A 14,384-nucleotide genomic window follows, 5' to 3' on the forward strand; every position below is an offset into this window, starting at 1 on the left:
CCGTTTATGAAACCACACGTTTGTTAAACTGCAATAAATAAACAGAAGTTTTATGTTCCAATTTAACCCTGACTGGACTCAGTATTTTACCAGGTAGAGCCTGGTTGGTAGCAGCGGGAAATAAAGTCCTCTACTTATACCAATCCACCTGGAAAACCTTTTGGCTCTGGTGCATGACCACAAGATGCTCCTACAAGAAACTGGAATTTTCTACTATCTTTTCCTGTTTCCAGGATGGCCTCAGTAGAGGCCTTTGCCCAAATACTATCAAGAAGGGATGGCACTCTCCTCCATCCTGTCATGACCATTCACTTTTCCCACTCCTCCCATCCACTCTTGAAATGGTTCCTTAGAGGAGCAACTCTTAAAATGTTCCCTGACCAGCCACAGAAGCCTCCCTTCAAATCATTGTGGAAAGTTTCTTTCAAACTGCTATGCTTCATAGTCACCTATTTTAGTGGCCATCACTTCAGCTCACAATTTTGGAACCTGGCACTGTATCCACAGCCAAGCACCTCTGAACTTTCACAAAGGTAGGGTAGTACAGGTAGGTAGCCTTGTTGGTCTGACGTAGTCGAAACAAAATTTAAAAAATTCCTTTCAGTAGCACCTTAAGAGACCAACTAAGTTTGTCATTGGTATGAGCTTTTGTAGTCCTTCATACTGACCCAGCCTTCTTTTCTAAAGACGCTTCTAGCTTCCACTTGCAGCAAGAACTTGTTCTTCCCTCCTGTCCAGTGCATCCAAGATAAAAGGCTTGGCATTCTCTGGACATATACAGAGCCTTTAAAATATACATCGCTCAAACCAAAGAGCTCAGGTGAACAGAATCTCTCTTTGTGTCCTCCCATCTCTTCTCCTTGGGGAAGAAGGTAACTTCTGCCACCTTAGCCAGATGGATAAAAGCCTGCATTGCTCTTTCCTGTGAGGCTTCCCATGCCTTCTCACATCACTGCTCACTCCACACATTCTGCACCCACCTCTGCTGCATTCTCTACTAATGATCCCATTGCACCTGGGTCTCCCCCAGCACTTTACGAGACACTATTGCAAAGATGCCTTTGCTTCAACGGAAGCTGCCTTTGGTTGGAGGGTCCTACAAAAGGTCCGCATTCCATAACACTGCAGCCTGTCTCCTGCCTGAGATTGGGATAGCTCTGGTATGTCCCAATCTGCTGACCTTTCATTGCTGGAATGGGAAAAAAGTATGATTGTTCCTTCCTTAATTGTAGTTTGCTATTCCCAATGAAAGGTGCAGGACCTGCCCTTAAGACTGACTGCAGTACCTATCATTTTCACTCTACTTTCCCCTTTCTCTGTATGTCTGGGGCATAGGATTTGATTTTTCCTTCTGTAACTCCTGTTCTTTCTCAAGCTTGTGAGTTCACAAACTGAATCCTGGGAGTCCTACGTCCCAAAATGTTGCTGCCTGCCTGCAACCTGTGGGTGGAGCCAAGACCCAATCTGCTGACCTTTCGTTGGGAATTAAAAACTTACAATTCAGGTAGGTACAATCGTACTTTCTGAATGCCCACTCAAGATTCATAGATTGGCCCTTGAAGGACATATGGCACTGATTAAGAATTTATTTTTATTTATTTAATAAAACGTGTATACTACTTACTAGAACAAAAGACCTCTAAGCTAGTTGACTATCTAAACTCAAAACAATTAGAACAGCATCTTCCCTAACATGCGCAATAGATTATTCTAATCGTCATTTTTTGTATGAGTTGCTTTTTCTCCTTGTTGGCTTTGGCTGGTGAAAACAGAATAGTCAAATTATCTTGTTAATTTGGCATGTATAAAAATAATTAAACAGAATATGGGGCTATAATACAGCAGGAAGAGAAGGTTGCAAGATTAGAAAGCTTGGCCCAAAACATGAAAGCCAAAATATTCAAAGAATGAGAGTGGGAAAACGTGGGGGCATTGACTTCTAGCTGCTGAGTTCATTGGTGGGGTGTAATGAGGAATCTCTTCTTTCTTAACAACTTCAGAGGACGGAAATACCTACTACAGATATTTGTGCTATCCTGAGCATATTATTATTATTATTATTATTATTATTATTATTATTATTATGCTGGTGTCACAAGTATCAAGTATTGAGCTGTGAAACAGCTACAATTTTCAGGTTGCCCAATATTGTTTATGTAATATTCTCATTTAAAAACAAATAAGTACTGTGTGTTACCTCAGTTTAAGTAATTTAATACTCCTAGTAATTTATGTGCCTTAAATTGTAGAAACACTTTTACATGTCCTGTTTGCCTCTTCCTAATATTAAGAAACTCAAAACAAGACCACTTCTTAGTATTTATGTCAGGAGCTCCCAGGGCTAAAGCAGTTAGTTCCCTGTTCATGTGTAACAAACCCCCACAACCAAAGCTTTTTTCTAGCCCCCAAAGTGTCAGAACTCCCCTCCCCAAGAAGACGCATCCAATATCTTCTGGCTGGGGGGGGGGGTGTCTCCTTGTGAGCCAGAGGCAGCCTCTGTCAGTCTCAGTTTGCGGAGCTGCCTCAGTCACCTTGACAGGTGTGGCAAGATCGTGTGGGTGGGGATGGTGGAGATTGGGAAAAGAGGCAGCCTGCCCCACTTGCTCGGGAGTCCCTCTCTGAACAGTACCCCTCTCTGAGAAGAGCTGCGTTCCGGGGCATTCCAGCTGGAAAAAAGCCCTGCCCACAACCATAGTCTGGAATATCTCTCTAGTAATGAAGGATGTGAAGGTATTGCACCTGCTACTCACACCCTGCTCAGGCTTCAACATTGCCTCGGCCATGGTAGTCTCTGCTGGCTCATTTTGCCTCACTCCCTGCATTGGCTCCCACTCAGTGGCCAACTAAAGTTCAGCTTTGGCAATTTATACTTTGGCAACTAGCCAGGCATCGTTTTGTCAGAAGTAGTTCTTTATCACTGCCTGCTACTTTATTGATTTTTAATAGGTGTCACATTATTTGCTGGTATTTAATTTTACTGTTTCCTATTATATTCTAATGGATTATTGAATGTTTCCTTTTTTGATAAACAGTAGGTTGTTTATTTTAAAGTTATGTTTTTATTATGAATGTTTTTGTATTGGCTCATATGTGATCTTTGCTGTCTCTTTTGTTGTTTCTTCAGCTTGTAAACTGCCTTGTGCATAGTAATATAGAAAGGTGGCATACAATTTAAAAGGGAAATGAAAATGAAATGAAACATACAGTGGAATGTAATTATTTTGGCCAGTTGGCCAGTATTTGGTCAGATGGCAAGTAACTGTCCGTTAGGCATTCCATTATAAGACTTTTATTATATTATACTGTATCAGATTTGCCGACAGCCTATATATACTGACTAAATTACACTTTCAGTTTTTAAAACCAAATTTTCAGAAGTGTGGATTCTGCCAGGAAGAAGCCTACAAACATTCATCACTTGAGCCCTGTGATAATTTTTAGGAAGCAATTATGGTTTCTTTAACTACTTATGGTATGCAGGAGTCCTGCCAGATAATTAGTTTGCTTTGAACAAATTGGCAGAGACTCATGAAGTCGTCGGAGTCACAGGCCCAAACTAGACTTTCATGTTTGCTTCATTAAAGACAAGAGTCAGCTGCGTATGAAATCACTTCTGCTATGCAAAGTGTCTTGTTTTGTTTTTATGCTGAAACTCCTGTGCTGACCTCTGTCATGTTCAGGTTTTACCTGTAAATAAACTTAAAAGCAAAGGTGGGCTGACTTTAGTGTTGGATTGCCTTAAAAGAAAAGATTCTCATGGACTTTGTATGTTTTTCATTTACAAAGCAATAATGCATATTCTAAACCTCTTAATATTTAAACCTCATCCATATTAAGGGATCATTCTACCGTATGAATTCTTGCTTTAGAAAATAAGAAGTACCTTGTTATATCAAAACAAAGTCTGTTTAATTTAGTATTTTCCCTCATAACCCTAATCATCAGCAGGCATTAAGCAATCGGCCAGAAATTGGTAGACTAATAAATGACTAAAATAAACTTCATGCATTAAAAACCAGGAGCGGTGTGTAATCAGCCTAAAAAGGTAGATAATTTCAACCTATGTTCAAAGCTTAGCTATATAACCCGGTCTTATTATCATTTTTGAACCTTAAAAGAGAGGAACAACCACACCTATGCAGGTAGGCAGTCTCATTACCAGGGTGCCGCAGTGGAAAAAGCTGTCTCAGGTCCTCACAAGTTGTGCTTCTTAAAGTGGTGGGATGCATAACAGATTTTCTGATGTTAAACACAATGAGTGGATAGGACTGTATTGGGTTGGGGGGGGGGGTCTTTCCAATATACGGTCACAAGCAAGAACCAGCACTTTTAATTTTGCCTGGAAACTGCCTGGAAGCCAGTGCAGATGAAACAAAACTGGGGTGATAATGATCAGCAAAGCAGGCTCTAGAAATCAATCTGCTCACTGCATCATCAAATATAAATGTATTGTGAAAGAGTACATTTGTTAATAGCACAAAACAAGATTCAGGTTTAGAGTGCAAATGCAGGTTGTATATCTTTAATCACGTCTGGAAAATAATCATTGTAATGATAATTCTGTTAGGTTGCAAGACTGGCTTACATGTTTGAAGTTATTGTTCACAGTGCAGCCCTGTGAATATCACTGCATAAAACTTTCACAAATACAGTTTTATGGTGGTAATTTGCATGGGTGATGTGGCTGAAGAAAAGCCTATCATCCTCCTGCATGTTTTTAAAAAGACATGCTTAGGTGGTTTGTCCTGTACAGGCAGCCCACTAGTGTGCATGGACCATAGCAGAATGTAACCCAGAATGTTACACCCCCTGAAATCTGCAAAGTCAGTTGTAATTCAGTATTTACCTTACATCAAAATGACTGAGTAGCAGGGGTCACCAATCTGAAATGAGTGAGGAGCATTTTTTTAAAAAAAAAAAAGGTCAGGCACTTTGTTCACTCGCAGAGGGGCTCTTCTGAGTGTGTGTGAGAGTGTGCTTAAGTGTGCTTAAGTATGCTCTATGTATTTGTGTGGCAGAAAGAGAAGGAGATATGCATATGAAGCCTGTGCGGAGATGTGTTTGCGAGTGTGGTCTGTTGGAGAGTGAGAGATCCACTTGAGCAGAGAGAAGATATGCAAAGTGCATGAACTTGCCCACCAGGAGGACTGAGGCAGCTGCCTTAGGTGGCAGAATCCCAAGGGGTGGCACCCCTGTAGACACTCTGCCACTGCCACTGGAGAAGCAAGGAGAAGCAGCTTCAGGTGAGATCTCCTGGATCTCTCGTGAGATATTGCCAAAAGCCAGCAGTCACAGCCATATGCAATGGGGATGGGCAGTCTGTGTATGAATATAATAATAATAATAATAATAATAATAATTTATTATTTATACCCCGCCCATCTGGCCGGGTTCCCCCAGCCACTCTGGGCGGCTTCCAACAAAACATTAAAATACAGAAATCAAACATTAAAAGCTTCCCTAAACAGGGCTGCCTTGAGATGCCTTCTAAAGGTCTGGTAATTGTTGTTCTCTTTGACCTCTGGTGGGAGGGCATTCCACAGGGTGGGTGCCACTACGGAGAAGGCCCTCTGCCTGGTTCCCTGTAACTTGGCTTCTCGCAGCGAGGGAACCGCCAGAAGACCCTCGGCGCTGGACCTCAGTGTACGGGCAGAACAATGGGGGTGGAGACGTTCCTTCAGGTATACTGGACTGAGGCCGTTTAGGGCTTTAAAGGTCAACACCAACACTTTGAATTGTGCTCGGAAACGTACTGGGAGCCAATGTAGGTCTTTCAGGACCGGTGTTATGTGGTCTCGGCGGCCGCTCCCAGTCACCAGTCTAGCTGCCGCATTCTGGGTTAGTTGTAGTTTCCGGGTCACCTTCAAAGGTAGCCCCATGTAGAGCGCATTGCAGTAGTCCAAGCGAGAGATAATAGAGCATGCACCACTCTGGTGAGACAGTCTGCGGGCAGGTAGGGACTCGGCCTGTGTACCAGATGGAGCTGATAGACAGCTGCCCTGGACACAGAATTGACCTGTGCCTCCATGGACAGCCGTGAGTCTAAAATGACTCCCAGGCTGTGCACCTGGTCCTTCAGGGGCACAGTTACCCCATTCAGGACCAGGGAGTCCTCCACACCCGCCCGCCTCCTGTCCCCCACAAACAGTACCTCTGTCTTGTCAGGATTCAATCTCAATCTGTTAGCCGCCATGTCTATGAAAAACAAATGCATGTGTGTTTGTGGTCTGTATGTGTGTGGTGAGTGTTTGTAAGTGAGAGGTGTGAGGTCACCTTGTATTCCCCCCCCCCCCGGTACTCTGGAATGTTCCCTGTTATTAGACAGCAACAGCATAGTTGTGTGTGGAATCAATATTGTGTGATCTCCAATCAGCACCAGCAGGGCATACATGATTTCTCACTGAAAGCATGAGATTGTCCAGGGATGGGGTGACTATACTATACAAGGACTATACTATACTCTCTTTAATTTTGTGTTATGCCATACCCCCATGGCAGATATTTTGTGACAGGTGCCCACAGCACTTTCTCAAAACTGGAAACTCAAAAAGGTTGTCCCTGCACAGAGTCAACAATCAGGAAGCACTCTCAGAATCAAGCATAAGTCCATACAACCATATTTTCAGTGGAATATGCTTCAGAATTACTTTTCAGTGGGGATCTTTGTTTTGTGAATGATTCATATAAAATCTAATTGGAGGCCACAAAGGTTTAGCAGACCTGATTTTATAGACTTGTTGAACTCGTGTCAGCTCATAGCTAGACCTCATTTTCAGACATTCAGAAAGCCAGGATCTCTATGAGACTACAGCATGAGGTTACAATAGGTGAAAAGGCTATGTACACTCACCCTAAATTGCAGCAGATTCTCAGAGACTGCAATTCCTCAAAGGGGTTATAAAGATGTCAGAAACCATAGCTGCCAAGTTATCCCTTTTTTTAAAAAAAATGATTTTTATTGATTTTACAGAATAACACATGAAGTACACATATCCCTCCCCCCCTTCCCAAAATGAAAAAAAGAGAAAGTATTCCCCTCCCCCCCCAAAAAAAACTAAAAAAAGAAAAAGAAAACAGGGACAAAACAAAAGCCAAACAACAATAAAAATACAAAAATACAAAAAAAAATTAAAAAAGAGAAAAAAGAAAAAGAAAAACATCTTATTTGTAATCTTTGAAATAACATCTTGGACTTCCCCGACTCCCCCCGCTCTGGGTCCCTTGTAATAACCATATATGCAATGTTCTCTGACTCTACTATTTTCCTTTACACATTACAATCTTATCCTTTTTATAACTCCACTATCCATATCTAATCTTACCAATTTTTCCTTGTCTTAGATTTCTTCCCATCGCTTAATATTTTACCAGAAATGCAATTTGTGTTCAAATCTTAAAATTATTCTCCTTTCTTAATTCTTCATATTTAGAACCATCCCCCCTTTTGCTGGAACCAAATTTCCCAGACCCCTCAGCGAATTCCTAATATCAAGCCAGTTTCAGACCGTTTAAATCCATCCAATCCAATATCCCTTTATAATTCACCCCATTCCCACCCTTTCCCACCAAACCCCTCGAGTTTGTTTCCAGATCTTGAGCCGTCTCTTCCATGCTACACCTGCTGCCCAATCCCTTTCCACTGACTTTACATGGTTTTTTGATTATGTGGGAAGAAACCAGTCCTTTACAATGTCCAATTCCAGAACAACTTCAAATTCTCTCCTTTTTTTACCCAGTTCCCAGTGCAGACTTTGGACTCCCTCTCTCACTAGGAGTCCAACAGTATACACTGTTTCTTTTTTGAGGCCTCCTTGTATCAACCCAAAGTCCTGTTCCACATCTCTCACTTGTGGAACAATGTATCCTTCGTCTTTTCCCTCTTCTTCCAGTATTTGTGTTTGGTCATCTTGTAAATCCTCTTTGTTCATTAAATTCATATCTTTTTCAGATCCATTTTTTGCATCACAGCTGTCATTACTTTCTCCGCACACTTTGGTGGTCTCTTTCAGTTGCTTGTTATTCTCATCCAGTTTTTGTTTAATCTCCAACAATAACCCAGAGATCCTTTGCCAAGCCAGGTCCTGTGATGATGTTGTTATGGCTACAGCCATCTTTGTCATCTCATATTTCATATGAGTCCAGCAGAATGTGCGGCCGGAAATGGCTGGGATCAAATTTCGTCTTCTCTAACGCCATTTTTAAGTCCAAACTGCATAAATTCTTTAAACACCATTTTCCAGATAATTTCTAAAAATCTTACTCAATCCTTTTAATATTATTATTATTATTTTTAAATCATTCTTTGTTGTTGCCAAAATCTAAGCACCATTCACTGACACATCTGAGAACCCGGGACCAGCTTCCAGACGGGCTTTCTTTTAATAAATCGTCATTTTGCAGGATTTCCCACTTGCTCAATCCTCTCCCCTGTGCCTGCAACAGAGGAGGGTTTTTATGTCCACTTTCCGGTAAATTCAATGTCTCCCACTTTATCAGCTAGGGATTATTTCATTGCTTTGCAGTCTCTCAAAGGGGGGGTAATCGACTCCCTTTTTAAATCACCCCCTGCAGCCAATTCTTGATATTTTCAATAATTTTTCCAAATGCAGCTTTTTGCTAACAGGTTCGAATATAAAATCCTTACTTGAAAATAAAAGGAAGAAATCCACCGCTCTCCGCTGCCAGCATGTAGCTTCTCCTCACGAGGGTGACGGTTGTGCTCAATATGGCCCCCGCGACTCCACTCCGACTCTCTCCGGGGCTCTGAGGCTTGCCGGGGAGTTGAGGGATCGCGTTTTCGGGACTCCGCTGAGCTTGTTCGTCCCCAGGAAGCTCGACCTGAGGCTCTTTTGGGGAGGTGAGGCGCTATCTCACCTTCCCCCCCCCCCTCGCGAAGCCGGGTTGCCTCAGAGCTCAAGGCAAACCCCGCCGGCTTCAGTGCTTGCGGTGGCCGGAAGTCCCCAAGTTATCCCTTTTTTAAAGGGATTTTCCCTTATGCTGAATAGGCTTCCTCGCGAGAAAAGGGAAAACTTGGCAGCTATGCAGAAACAGAAATCATGTTATAATTTGGGCTGCAAGCTATTCAGTGCATTCCTCTGTATGCTTACTCAGAGGTAGGTTTCATTGTGCCTGATGTGGCCTACTGCTTAATCAGTTTAATTAATACATCAGTCAACTAGAGCTTTAGCTGGTTAAGCAGTGTTCAATTTTTTTATTAGTGAGGATGAAATTTAACAGCTGGGAAATAAGGCGAGGACATATTAACTTATAGACTACTTTCATTACTGTGAGACAGAAAAAAATTAATGATTAAAGATTACATTTAATGGTTTTTTGTCAATAACTTTTTACTTGATTTTTGTAGGAAAAATACAATATCAAAACACCATGTTTTAGGGTTGCCATATTTCAAAAAGTAAAAACCAGAACACCCCCACAATTTTCGATTGACTTGCCTAATATCTAGGACAAAGCACCACCTTTTGGAAATTTCCCCCCGGACGTCAATTCCACCCTACATGTTTTTAGCACATAAAATAGCATCTTTTAAAAAATGATAATAAATAAAAATGAAAAAATAAAACAAAAAGCTGCGTAAGATCATAGCTGCCAAGTCTCCCGGTTTTCGCGGGAAACCCCCGCTTTTTAAACCGTTTCCCGCTGGCAGCCTGGATTGGGAAAAATCCCGTAAATCCCCCGGATTTCCTACCTGCCGGGGAGGCTCCATTTTGGATCCTGGCACCGCCTGATTTACAGTGCCCTTACATGGGTAGCGCGGCACCGGAAGTCGCTTCTACGCATCATGCGTAGAAGCGACTTCCGGTGCCGCTCCACCCATGCCTGGGCACCGAAAATCGGGCAGAGCGGCACCGGAAGTTGCTTCTACGCATGTAGAATCAACTTCCGGTACCGCGACGCTGCTGATCCCGCATTTTTCCGCGGGAGACTTGGCAGCTATGTGTAAGATAGAGACACTAAAAGGTAGCAGTTAAGGGCATGTTGTACAGTTCCTCAAAATTAAATAGTAGACCAGTATATATTGGATTAAAATATGATGTGAAATACAGTTATTCTGTGTTCTTTCCCTACTGTCTCAGAAAAGCACTTACACTGAAGCCAAGATTATATTAAAATTTACGTTGAAGGCATACCTTGTTTAAATCACCTGTTTTTCATTGGTTAACATTTATTTATGTTCATATCTGCAGTCATAATTATAGTTTACTTTACAAAATTAAAAGTGCAATACTATACCCACTTAGCTAGGTATAAGCCCCACTGAACTCAATGAGACTTACTTCTAGGTAGGCATATGCATGGGATTATTCTGTTAGTGCTGAATCCAAGAAAGAAGGTTAGTCTACACTAGTACAGAACAAAGGATGCTACCTTTTTAAGCTGCTTATAACTAAATTGCATGGGGAGAATTGGAACCAGCGAAACAATGATTTAAACAATCTTGAATCAAATTACTTTATTTTAACTGATTTATGAATTGTATATGCCATTAAACAAGATTTTGCTAGGCAATATCTGGATCTCTCATCTCACCAAAAATCATATATATTTTAAGATTGACATTTTAACAACAAAGCAACTACCGGTAACTCTTGAGTTACCAGAGCACTAGGAAGCTGGATATTTAATTTGTTGGATAGACTGTAAGACTACCCTTCTTATCATTAATATAACCATATCCCTGGAATGTTAGTAAGTGTTGAAATTAGACTCTAGGCTAGGTTCCAGGGAAATTTTTACATCACGCTTAACCAATTACCCCTTGCAATTTTATTTAGACCTCCCACTTAAACATCTATGCAGAATTGGATGCTTATAAAACATTTAGTTGTCTGATTCCTATTCTTAATACAGTGTGTTGCTTAGGAAGCATGATTGATTGATTGATTGATTGACATAATTTCTGTACATAGAATGGAAATCTTTAGGAGGAATACTCTGTACAAAGCATGAGCAACTTCAGTTAATTTTGTTGGTCAAGAGAAACAAATAATGAATCCAAGCAATGAATATTTTCTCCTAAGACGTGAAAGGTGAACACAGTGTGTGACAGAATATATATTTAACATTCAGAATTCACTATATTTAACATTCAGAATTCTGAGCTGGACATTGGGAATATACTCTGTCTGAGAAAGAGACTTGGGACCCATTATGGCCTCACCCCACAAAGCCCTACACCACATCACAGATCAGACTCTGCCATTTGCTCCATGGAGTTCTGATGAAGGTGGACCCATTAGGATGTTCAAAATCAGTGGATAAGCTCTTGTGTCTGCAAGGAGACTTCAAGAATAAAAGATATAGTAGTCAAAAGGAGTGGTTACTCAGGTTGAGTAGGCCCCTACAGTAGCTTGTAGCTCAACTGATGATCAGGAAGGGAAATTTGGTTGCACTAGCATAAAGCTGCTCAGTCTCTGCAGGACGTTTCCTGATATTGCAGTTCCCAATAGTCCATCTTGGGCCCTTCTACTTCCATTGCTTGTTTTCCTACAGTTTAAGCACCAGCACCCTTGCCTTGCCTTGCCTTGGTCTTAAACTGCTTGAGCTTTGGTATGAAGAACTGACCTGGTACACTTCTAAAGCTGACCAAAGGCCACCTTAGGGGCTGTTGGCAGTGGCATATCTAGTCTACTGAGCATTTGTTCATCATTCATTTATCTCACACCTTCCAGTGCATTTCCCCAGCATTCTCCCAGCACTTCCTCAGTCCCTTTGTTTTGTTTTTAAAGAGAATAAATTTGTTGCATTGGGACAACTGACTGCTCTAATCTAATTGATTGAATCACAAATACGATATTCTGGAGGCCAGCGATGTTCCAGGAATGTGGGGCTCAAATCAGAGTATGTTGGGGATGGCTGAAGATTTGCAGAGCCTGAAACTGCCTCATCCGCCTGACAAATTCCCCAGAGGAGCCCTCAGCTGTACCACTCCTGGCACAATTCCTTCCTGTTGATCATGGGGCTGGAAATCAAAATGAAAAAGAGGTTTAATGAAAGCAAAAGAAGGGCTTAAAAAGTTCACTGCCACCCACTGCCCTAGTAACAGTGAGCCATAGCTCTACTATGGGGTTTTCTCATACACATAGGGTTGCTCCATTCGTTTAGCTTTAAGAAATGAGATTAATAGCCCCTGGTCTCAAAGAAAACAACTTTTCATTCATTTGCAGAATTGGGGGGGGGGGAGGGCAGAAACATCAGTATTTATTTAGCCTGCAGCCCTTGGCCTAATTTCATGCAGATGGCAATGAAAGGAAGGAGCTAAATGGCCGTTAATATTCTGTAAACTCACAGGTTCCTGTCAGACAGTTTGGGAGTATTTTAAATTATTATTTTCATTTCATTCACACACAGATACATCCTTCTTGATTCCTAGGAATTCCTCTGAGAATGCAGAAGCTGCTGCTAGGGGGACTTATGTTGGTAAGGGGCACCCACCCTAATGCAGAAAGGCAAAGACAGGAACAATTTATTGAACAATCTAAGACATACGTATGCCCAAGTGGACATCCTACTGATATGTTAGGGAATAATATGTTTTTGTTTAGTTGATTCATACTTGTAAAAATCTATCATGTCCCCTGAAGAAGAATGGAAATCCTCAAACACACAACCAATCAATCTGAACCATTTGAGCTCATCTCTCAAGACCAAACTTCATTTCACCACCTTTGTGCAACTTTCCCTCCACATTTTTTCTTAAAGAAAAACAACAGATGCAGGCTGCAATCATGAGTGGAGCACCAGAGGGGAGGGGGAGGGGAGGGGGAGGGGAGCGACTGCAATCATTTCCTCTTCTGCCATACAAATCTGCCGGCCAAGCTGCTTTTTCCTCTGCAGAGCCATATAGTTCCGCTTCTCTGGGGAGGAGCTTTGGATGGGCAGTGAATGGGGAAGTGGCCCAGGGGAAAATAGTTAGTTAAGCAGTCCCCTGTACTGCTTTAGTCTAGAAAAAAGACAGTGAAAAGAATGCAGCCAGCCCCCAAAAGATGATTTTTTCCTTAATAAAAAAGTGGGGGAAGATACAGTATCTAGTTTGGCCCCTAGTTTTGGTTTTTCCTTGCTGGAAAATATTCCAGTGTGAACTTGCTCAAAACCTGTCTGCAGAAAGATAAATGGAAAAGGATCACATGTAGTTGACAAAAGTCATCGTTTAAATGATTTTCTGTCAACATAACTCCAAGGGTGCACGCTCTCTCTCTCTCTCTCTCTCTCTCTCTCTCTCTCCCTCTCTCTCTCTCTCAACACTTAACTTCCACCTGTACCCAAACACACACACACACACACACACACACCTTTTATCCTTCTTTTATTGCTCTCTTGGGAAATGAAAAGGAAAACAAATCTCCCTTTCCAGATGTCTAATATTACAGCCGGTACAAAATAGCATAATCTACACTAGAGCGTAATATTTAGAACAAAGACACAGAATGAATTCCCTTAAGATTTTGCTATATTATCTCTTTAAAACAACAACAATCTAGGGTTCCGGTTTCCGCCGGCAGGAATGGCGGACCTGTTTTCCATCCCTCTGACCTTCGTAAGGAATTTGGCGGTTGCTAGGGGAGTAAATGGCAACCCCCTACCCTCTCCGGGGGTTACGGAGAGGGGCCGCTGGCCCGCGATGCCCCCAGACCCACTCCGACTGTTTATGGAGTGGGGGGAGCTTGGGCTGAAAAGCACTTACGAGGGCCAGGACTCCCGGACGCTAATCTGCATGGCGGGGATTTCCATGGTTAAAGAAGATAATTAGGCTTAAATCTATGGACATACTTCAGAAGGAGGGGAAGAAGCGCTGTTTACTGCTGAGAAATTTATGCTGCTGAGGGAGAGGAGTCAAAGGCTGTATTTCATCTGGAAGAAGGATTGATGGGGACGGAGCGATAAGGGAAGTGAGGTTTTTTTTATTTTTCTTCATATGAGTTACTTCGTACCTTCCCAGACGCGATGTCCTGGCTTGTTTGGAGTGAAAGAGAAGCAAAAGACTGTGTGAGTTGAACTTTATAAACTGTTGTTACTGAGCATATTTTTTAAAGATGTGGAGTTGCCGATGAGAAAAGCCTCCCCCCCTAGTCGGACGGAAGGAGTCCTGGACGCGTTCGGAGGATTGATGAGCTGTGACGCACTTTGAATTGGAGCAGCGACCTGAAGCTAAGTTCAGCTATAGGGCAAGGAGATCCATTAATTTACCAAGAGTTTATGGTTTGATGTTTGGGTCTTCTGCCTGGAAAAGCTGTAAATTTTATAAAGATCGTTAATCTACATGGCTATGAGAGAAAACGAAAGTGATTTGAGCTTTTTAAGATGGCGCTGCTTCGACGCAACAGGGAGCTCCAGACTAAGAAGATTTATGGGGAGGCTGGACT

General features: G+C 42.0%; 1 protein-coding gene across 5 annotated transcripts in view; it reads left to right on the forward strand.

The window, feature by feature from the left end:
* Positions 1–14,384, forward strand: part of PCSK5 (proprotein convertase subtilisin/kexin type 5) — a 225,280-nt gene that overhangs the window by 60,216 nt on the left and 150,680 nt on the right. The window contains exon 2 of one of the 5 annotated variants that reach the window (XM_060280060.1): positions 1,376–1,504. The exons of the other annotated variants lie outside the window; for them this stretch is intronic. The gene's annotated coding sequence lies outside the window, so the exon portion shown is untranslated. The remainder of the gene's footprint in view (positions 1–1,375; positions 1,505–14,384) is intronic. 5 annotated transcript variants of the gene reach the window in all.

The sequence above is a fragment of the Zootoca vivipara genome, chromosome 11 (assembly GCF_963506605.1).
Source record: "Zootoca vivipara chromosome 11, rZooViv1.1, whole genome shotgun sequence".
Lineage (NCBI taxonomy): Eukaryota > Metazoa > Chordata > Lepidosauria > Squamata > Lacertidae > Zootoca > Zootoca vivipara.